At 43.7% G+C, this 7,745-nt stretch overlaps 1 long non-coding RNA gene across 1 annotated transcript in view; it reads right to left on the reverse strand.

The window, feature by feature from the left end:
* LOC310842232 overlaps positions 1 to 7,745 on the reverse strand; it is a 60,384-nt gene that overhangs the window by 27,480 nt on the left and 25,159 nt on the right. The gene's annotated exons all lie outside the window — the stretch shown is intronic.

Consider the following 7,745-nt stretch of genomic DNA (forward strand, 5'->3'; position numbering starts at 1 on the left):
TTTTAAATGAAAATCACCGAAGGAAATGTGGAGAACTGAACTTAAAAGACTGAAAAAATGAGATATGGAGAGAAGCAAATCTGACAAGATTCTTCCATCCATAATGTTGCCATTCCTGGGAAATACAGTGGTACCTCAGGTTACATACGCTTCAGGTTACATACGCTTCAGGTTACAGACTCCGCTTACCCAGAAATAGTACCTCGGGTTAAGAACTTTGCTTCAGGATAAGAACAGAAATCGGGCTCCAGCGGCGCAGCAGCAGCAGGAAGCCCCATTAGCTAAAGTGGTGCTTCAGGTTCAGAACAGTTTCAGGTTAAGAACGGACCTCCGGAACGAATTAAGTGCTTAACCCGAGGTACCACTGTATGAGCTTTCTGTGCAAACTGATATTTGTAGGGCTAGGCATTCTTCAAATCTTTGTTATTTTCAGTCATAGAGAAGAATAAAAGGATATCATTTGTGTGATTATAGATGATGAAATTGATGTAAACTGTTTTATCCTTTGTGCACTTTGCAGGGTGTATTTCTCTCACTCACTCGCTCACTCTCACTCTCTCTCTTTCACACACACACACACACACACACACACACAACACCTGGGAAATCCCCATCGAATGACTCAGCACAGTATTCCTATTGCCCGCCTTTTGCTTCAGCCTGAGTATTTCACTGTAGCACGTTTCACACACATTGCAGCATTTCAGAAGAAAGGAAACTTGGCCACTCATCCTTGGTGTTTCAGAATTTGCATCATAGATGATGCGTCTCTTAAGGTTTCACCTGCTCCTGTTCATTAATGTTTAAGCAGCAAGGAAGGTTGACTTGAAAGGTGAGGCTTGCAAGAAGCTGTCAGCGTTCACAAAAGAATCTCGCCCCAAGGGCAGTAAAGAGAGAGTTGAAAACACAGGGCACAAACACACCCTCTCTGCAACAACAAATTGCAAGGGGGAAAAGCATGATTTTTTTTTTAAAAAAATAGGCTGTTTCCAGATGGGCGACTACTACTACTAATAATATAATAATAATAATTTATTATATGTACCCCGCCCATCTGGCTGGGCCTCCCCAGCCACTCTGGGCGGCCTCCACTCTGGTGTTCTTTAGCTGTAAGTGGAATTGCTTTCCCACAATGTAGAGCAGGGGTCAACAAACCTTTTCAGCAGGGGGCCGGTCCACTGTCCCTCACACCTTGTGGGGGGCCGGGCTATATTTTTGGGGGAAGGAGGGAATGAACCAATTCCTATGCCCCACAAATAACCCAGAGATGCATTTTAAATAAAAGGACACATTCTACTCATGTAAGAACACGCTGATTCCCAGACCCTCCACAGGCTGGATTGAGAAGGCGATTGGGCCGGATCTGGCTCCGGGGCCTTCGTTTGCCCACCCATGATGTAGAGGGTATATTCATCTCGCTACATTCAATCCACACCAAGGGGCAGGACAGTTTTGTTTTATGTGACCCCCTGAATTTATACTGTTCTGCTCCATTTGGAAATATGTGGGTTCCCTTGGTTCCATAAACTCATCCTCAGTGCCCCTAACCTATAAAAAACATGATTCACAATAGCTGTTTGCCCAACCCGCTAAATATAATAACACAATAAAATTCATAACAGGAAGAATTAAGTGCAAAAATCCAGTCAAAACCATTTAGTTTCATTAATTCAACAAAGCTGGTGAACTTGATCCAGCGACACCAGCTTTTCAAAGTTGGATAGTCCTTTATACTTCCACCACCCTCCTGGGTAACCCCACTGGCCCCCAGGGGGCAGTACCACCCACTTTGGGAACCATTGGTATGTATGCTGTGCCACTGTAACCAGCCCTACAACCTCATGAGGAAAGTCGGGTAAGAAATTATAATAAATAAATAGCTGTAGGTGAGGAAGGTCTAGTTCACCGATGCAGCCATTTCAAGCTAAGCACACCTTCATGATAACCTTTGAGGTGGACACCACTTTATCAGACTTTTTGGTTGTTTGTTTATGCCAGTCTTTTAATTAATTAAAGCCCCAGTGCTTTTCCAGCTGTAGTGTTTTAATAAACAAACAAAAGTATTAGTGGCATAACAGCACTATAGCACTCATCTACATGGTAACACTATCATGCTCATTATAGCTCAATTGGTTAGCATGTGGTGCTGATAATGGCAAGGTTGCAGGTTCGATCCCCATATGGAGCAGCTGCATATTCCTCCATTGCAAGGGTTTGGACTAGATGATCCTCAGGGTCCCTTCCAACTCTATCAAAGTTAAACAGAGAGAAAAATTACTTTTTGACCAGGTGGCTAATGGCAGTGACTGGAAAGGCTACCAGGTCCATTTCCAAGCAGAATTCAATACCTTTTTAATAAAATATATTACGTTTGTATCCCACCATTCCTCCAAAGAGTGATGTACACAGTTCTCCCCCTGATTTCATCCTGGCAACAACCCCTTCAGATCACCTTGGGCAAGTGGGAACCAGACAGAGGGCCTTCTCGGTAGTGGCGCCCACCCTGTGGAACGCCCTCCCATCAGATGTCAAAGAGATAAAGAATTACCTGACGTTCAGAAGACATCTTAAGGCAGCCCTGTTCAGGGAAGTTTTTAATATGTAATGCTGTACTGTTTTTAACACTGATTGGGAGCCGCCCAGAGTGGCTGGGGAAACTCAGCCAGATGGGCGGGGTATAAATAATAAATTATTATTATTATTAAGTGTCTTCAGCAATTTATTTCCTGTATGGCTACACTTTGATTTAAGCTTACATAACAAAGCAGATGTGGGACACGGGTGGCGTTGTGGTCTAAACCACAGAGCCTAGGGCTTGCTGATCAGAAGGCTGACGGTTCGAATCCCCATGACAGGGTGAGCTCCCGTTGCTCGGTCCCAGCTCCTGCCAACCTAGCAGTTCGAAAGCACGTCAAAGTGAAAGTAGATAAATAGGTAAATGCACACTATTGCCTTCCTGGTGGGAAGGTAAATGGTGTTTCTGTGCGCTGCTCTGGTTCGCCAGAAGCGGCTTAGTCATGCTGGCCACATGACCCAGAAGCTGTACACCGGCTCCCTCGGCCAATAAAGCAAGATGAGTGCTGCAACCCCAGTCTCGTTCACGACTGGACTTAACAGTCAGGGGTCCCTTTACCTTTAACAAAGCAGATACCTCACTGAACTGTGCAGGCTGTTTACTTAACAAAAGAGCTGGGTCCGAATATGTAAGCAGTCCCCTTTTTCTGCAGATTCCTATTTTGCAGAGGTAAAAATGACAGGATTAGAAGGGACCCCAGAAACCTAAGTCGTCTAACCCCAATTTCATTACATATACACTGCCATCGAAAGAGGGAGGACCGCACAAAACCATCACATACGGAGCAATTTGCAGCATTTCTGCGGGTGTAGTTTGAAAAGAAGTTTGCAATTCTGGAAGGAACATAAAGAAAATGTACTGATATTAGCACAGCAAGGAACACAACTGAAATGAAAAGTGGCAATAGTGTGCATTTAAATATGAGGCTTTGCATTGCCCAGAAACCAAATATGATTTTGAATTCCTCTTCCTCTTTCTCCATCATATCTCCTCTTGACATGTTCCAATACAAGGCGGGCTGGCATGATTCAGCACAATGTGATGGATCATTTGACTCTGTGGGGAACAACATGCAGTAATGGGTAATGAAGGAATGTTTTATTTCCTCATTTTCTTTTTATCTAGAAAGCCTCTTACATAACCTCAAACTGGGTGAAACGTGCCCAGGCATCACAGAGGCCCTTTTCCTTTGTTTATGGTGCTGCCTCAATCTGGCCAAAATGGAGCCTTGCCTCACTGTGGTCTAAGACAGTCGGAAGCCTGGTATAGTGACATCTGTCATCAGGTTGCTTTAAGGCAGGGATGGGGAACCTGTGGCCCAAATGTTGTTGGACTCTCAGCTCCCATCAGCCCCAGCGGACATAGCCAGCAGTCAGGGATTATGGGAGTTGTAGTCCAACATCTGGAGGACCAGCGGGGAGAGGGACTACACCTTTGTCATACAATTCCCATTCAAGTGAGCTGCTTTTCAGTCCTGGGTAGTGCAATCCTATCCCCAACAAGGGACCGCGTCTTTTGGAAGGTAACCAAAGGCCTGTAGATCAGTGGGAGAACACATGCATTCATGCAGAAGGCCTCAGGCTCAGTCCCCAGCAGGTACAGGTACAGTCAGAAATGCCCGCTATCTGAAAACCTGAAATCAGTTGCTGGCAGTCAAAACACAGGTGTTCCCGTTCTTACAAACATTCGACTTGCATGCGACCCTGTATATGTGCAGCGCCAGCAAATAATTAAATAAAACAATTTTTTTAAAGGTGAGGAAAGGTCCAAAATGACCCAAAAAAGAGCAGGAAAATTGGGAAAACTGTGCAAAGAGAGTAGAAAAACGGCTAACAACCCCAGGAGCTTTTGGACCGACCTTCGAGTCCTGTGGAGAGTTGGAGTTTGAGAAAGGAGGTTTTCAGGGAGTGATTGTGGTGGAGTTGGGCAGATTTTTGTGGATTTGGTTTCCAGAAGTTTAGAGGGGGTTCACAAGCTTTTTAGATGGTGTTCCCAACTATACGTGAGTTCACGTATACGCGCAGTACCTGGGAACATATCCCTGCATAGGAGATGACTGCAGTATAGACCTGGTCCTTACCGCCCACTAGTGGGCGTTTCAGGATTCTAGGTGGGTGGTAGGCGGTTCTACGGCACAAGCTGAATCCTCCTTCCATTGAGCACTGGTTGGTGGTAAGGAAATTTTACCATCAAGATGCATTAGTGGGTGGTAGGTATAAAAAGGTTGACTACCCCTGGTGTAGACAAGAGAGCGGAATGAGAACCATAGCCTGATTGAGCCTGAGGCATCTTCCAGTGCTCCTAACCCATTTAACTCAAGTTCACCTGTCCTTCCTCGATACATTTATCCGTCACACAAATACCACCTCCTTCCTTAGAAAAGTTCAAAGCAGCTCCTGCTGCCTTCTCAGTCTCCCCATGAGGCAACTTATGGGCCCAGACCTGCTTAGCACCAGCTGCAAAACCGAGTAAAGCATGTACAGACTGTCTTCTGGCCCAATGCAATTATTAGAAATGGCATAGGGAGGTACAGTGGAATATCAGCTCTTCCATCTACTGGGCTTCTGAAATCTCAGGAAATGATGTGTTACAGCAAACCAAACCACATCTCATTTGCATTGAGGCTTTGCATACTCCTGAGAAATATCTATTTCAATTAATGGGTTTTCATATTTTATACTTGTCACGGGCATGTGTTGAAACTTGCACCTCTGCATACCAAGTGCCACAATGCCCACTTTTGCCAACCCTGGGTAGCTGTCCGCTTATTGTTTGAACCACACTGCCCTCTGGTGGCAAAAACATGCATGCACATAGCTCCCAGCAAAAGACGAGGAAGATGGTTCAGATAACCTTCTTCAAGCAGAACACCTTACCTTCTTCGCTACCCTGCTTAAAACATCTGCACCAGCATATCTTCCTGTAACACTGATGTAACACCTGCATTTTGTGACATGATCCTTCTGATGCAGATTGGTACCCAACATACAACAGGCTTCCCAGGCCATAAATATGTATTTTTAGGTGGCAGGCAAAACATTTTCCTCTATAACCAGGCCTTTGACCTTGTAACTATCTGTGGCCTTTTAGACATGGTTGGGATGTTTTTAACGTAGTTCTCTTTCCTCTGGGTTTTAATGTATCTATGTAAGGTTTACTGTCTGCTTGTTAAGTCCCTTTGGGTTGCCCTGGGCAAGATAATAATAAAACAACAGTTTTGCTCCTTAAGGCAACAGTGTTCTTACCTATGAATGAAACTCATAGAGAAGGAGCATAAAAACCTGAGCATCTGTTACTGAATACAAATTCCACTACAGATTTTTTGACTAGAGCGCACACACCTGAATCAACATCTTGCAATTCACTGACAGGCCTTTGGAGCGGGAGGGGGACAATGACATTGCACTGTTAAATGCCTTCCCTTTTTGTTCTTGTCCAAGACACTAGTTTTCAGCTCTAGAGCATGCGAAAGGCTTTTCTTTGCATGAGAAGCCACAGCCTGAAATGAAACAACAGGATTTCCAGGTTGGTTGGAATGGGTTGTAGACAAATGGGAACGCTTTGCATCTGTGGCCGCCGAAATGAATCTTTGTACTTGCCTTTGTGTTTTACTTCTGCACTACAATACCCATTCGTTTTGTACCTTTGTAAGGGCACAGATTATGACAAAGATGTCCCAAAGCTTTCTGTGTGTACATGAATTCAGGTGTGCACACCCAGAGGCTCTTATTTAGTTTCACTGCCCTTTCTAGTAATGAATTGCCTTTATTGAATACTTGTCTAAATTCAGTTTTTCATTATTATTGTAAACTAATATTTAATGGGTGGTTTGTTTTTGCTCATAAGCTGCTTTGAGTAGTTATTGGTAAAAGAACAGAAATTTAAATTTAGAGAAATGTGGGAATGGGTTATAAGGAACTATTTCTCAGATTTGCCAAGGCATAGCTGCTCATAACACTTCCACAGCTATTATTCTTCGAAATGGGAGCGAAGTGCAGAGTTTTCTGGACTATCTCCCATTTCTGCAAACCGCAAACTGAAAGGGCTTCTGCTGAGTTTCGCTTCCACAATATGACGACAGAACCCTGGAAGAAAATTTCTTCTGCTGACGGATGCTGACCACAATTGAGGTTACGTTCTCTCCCACTGCTAATTAATGTGACTGGCGCAGGTCCAATTGCAACCACATGGAGATTTCTGGACGCCAGGTTGACAACTGGAGAAAGCAAAATGTCACTTAGAGAAGGATCTGAATTTTTTTCCTTGAAGCTTGAATTAATTTTATTCTGGCTTGCTTTATCTGATATTTTAATGTGTTGTAAACCACTTTGAGATTTTTCCTTTAAAATATAAAGCAATATAGAAATGAAATGAATAATAAGTTTCATTGCAAAAAGGAAAAAAAGTGCCTAGACATTCCGTTGTGACCACAACCTAGAATTAAGTTTCCATTTGGCAATTTGCTTATATATTTGAGTTTCTAACAAGCAGCCTGGCCTGGTATAAAACCTGGTACCTGAGGGCAGGGACTTCCTGAATCAAAACCCAATTTTATTGCAGGAAGTTGCCTTATAGTGAGTCAGACCATTGGCTTCAACTAGCTCAGTAATGTCTGCAGTGATTGGAAGAGACAGGCAGGGATCTCTTCTAGCCCTAACCAAAAGAAATTCGGGACTGAACTCTGAACCGTCTGCCTGTAAGGCAACTATTTCTGGTTTATTTTCATTTATTTATTAGTGTGTATGACACACAACCACCCATGAGAGGGATGTGTAATCGTCTGCTCTTTGAAATCAAACAGTGGGGAGCTTAGTGCAACAGAACAAATTATCTTTGAAGAATCCTGAGTGGCTGCTCAGTGTCATCTTACTAATTCAGCCTCTCAGGTAAATCAACATAACACGACACAATCTCCTTAGGCTACTGCAGCTCTGTGGTTAGCATCAATTTGTCTAGCATAAACATGCATGTTCTCCAGGAGCTATGCAAATTAAAGCCCCAGAGATTTCCTAATAGGACTCTGACAGATGGATAAGGGCATGTCTTTCCCTGGTAGAAACTGGAGATGATGTAAATTAGGTTAACTAGGAGGGGAGGGGAACAAAAAAACCACAGCGCAACCTTCTCTCCAGAGGACTGAAGTAAATAAAATATGACCAAGCCGCAGTGA

The sequence above is a fragment of the Podarcis gaigeae genome, assembly GCF_964106915.1.
Source record: "Podarcis gaigeae genome assembly, chromosome: 3".
In the NCBI taxonomy this organism is placed as follows: Eukaryota; Metazoa; Chordata; class Lepidosauria; order Squamata; family Lacertidae; genus Podarcis; species Podarcis gaigeae.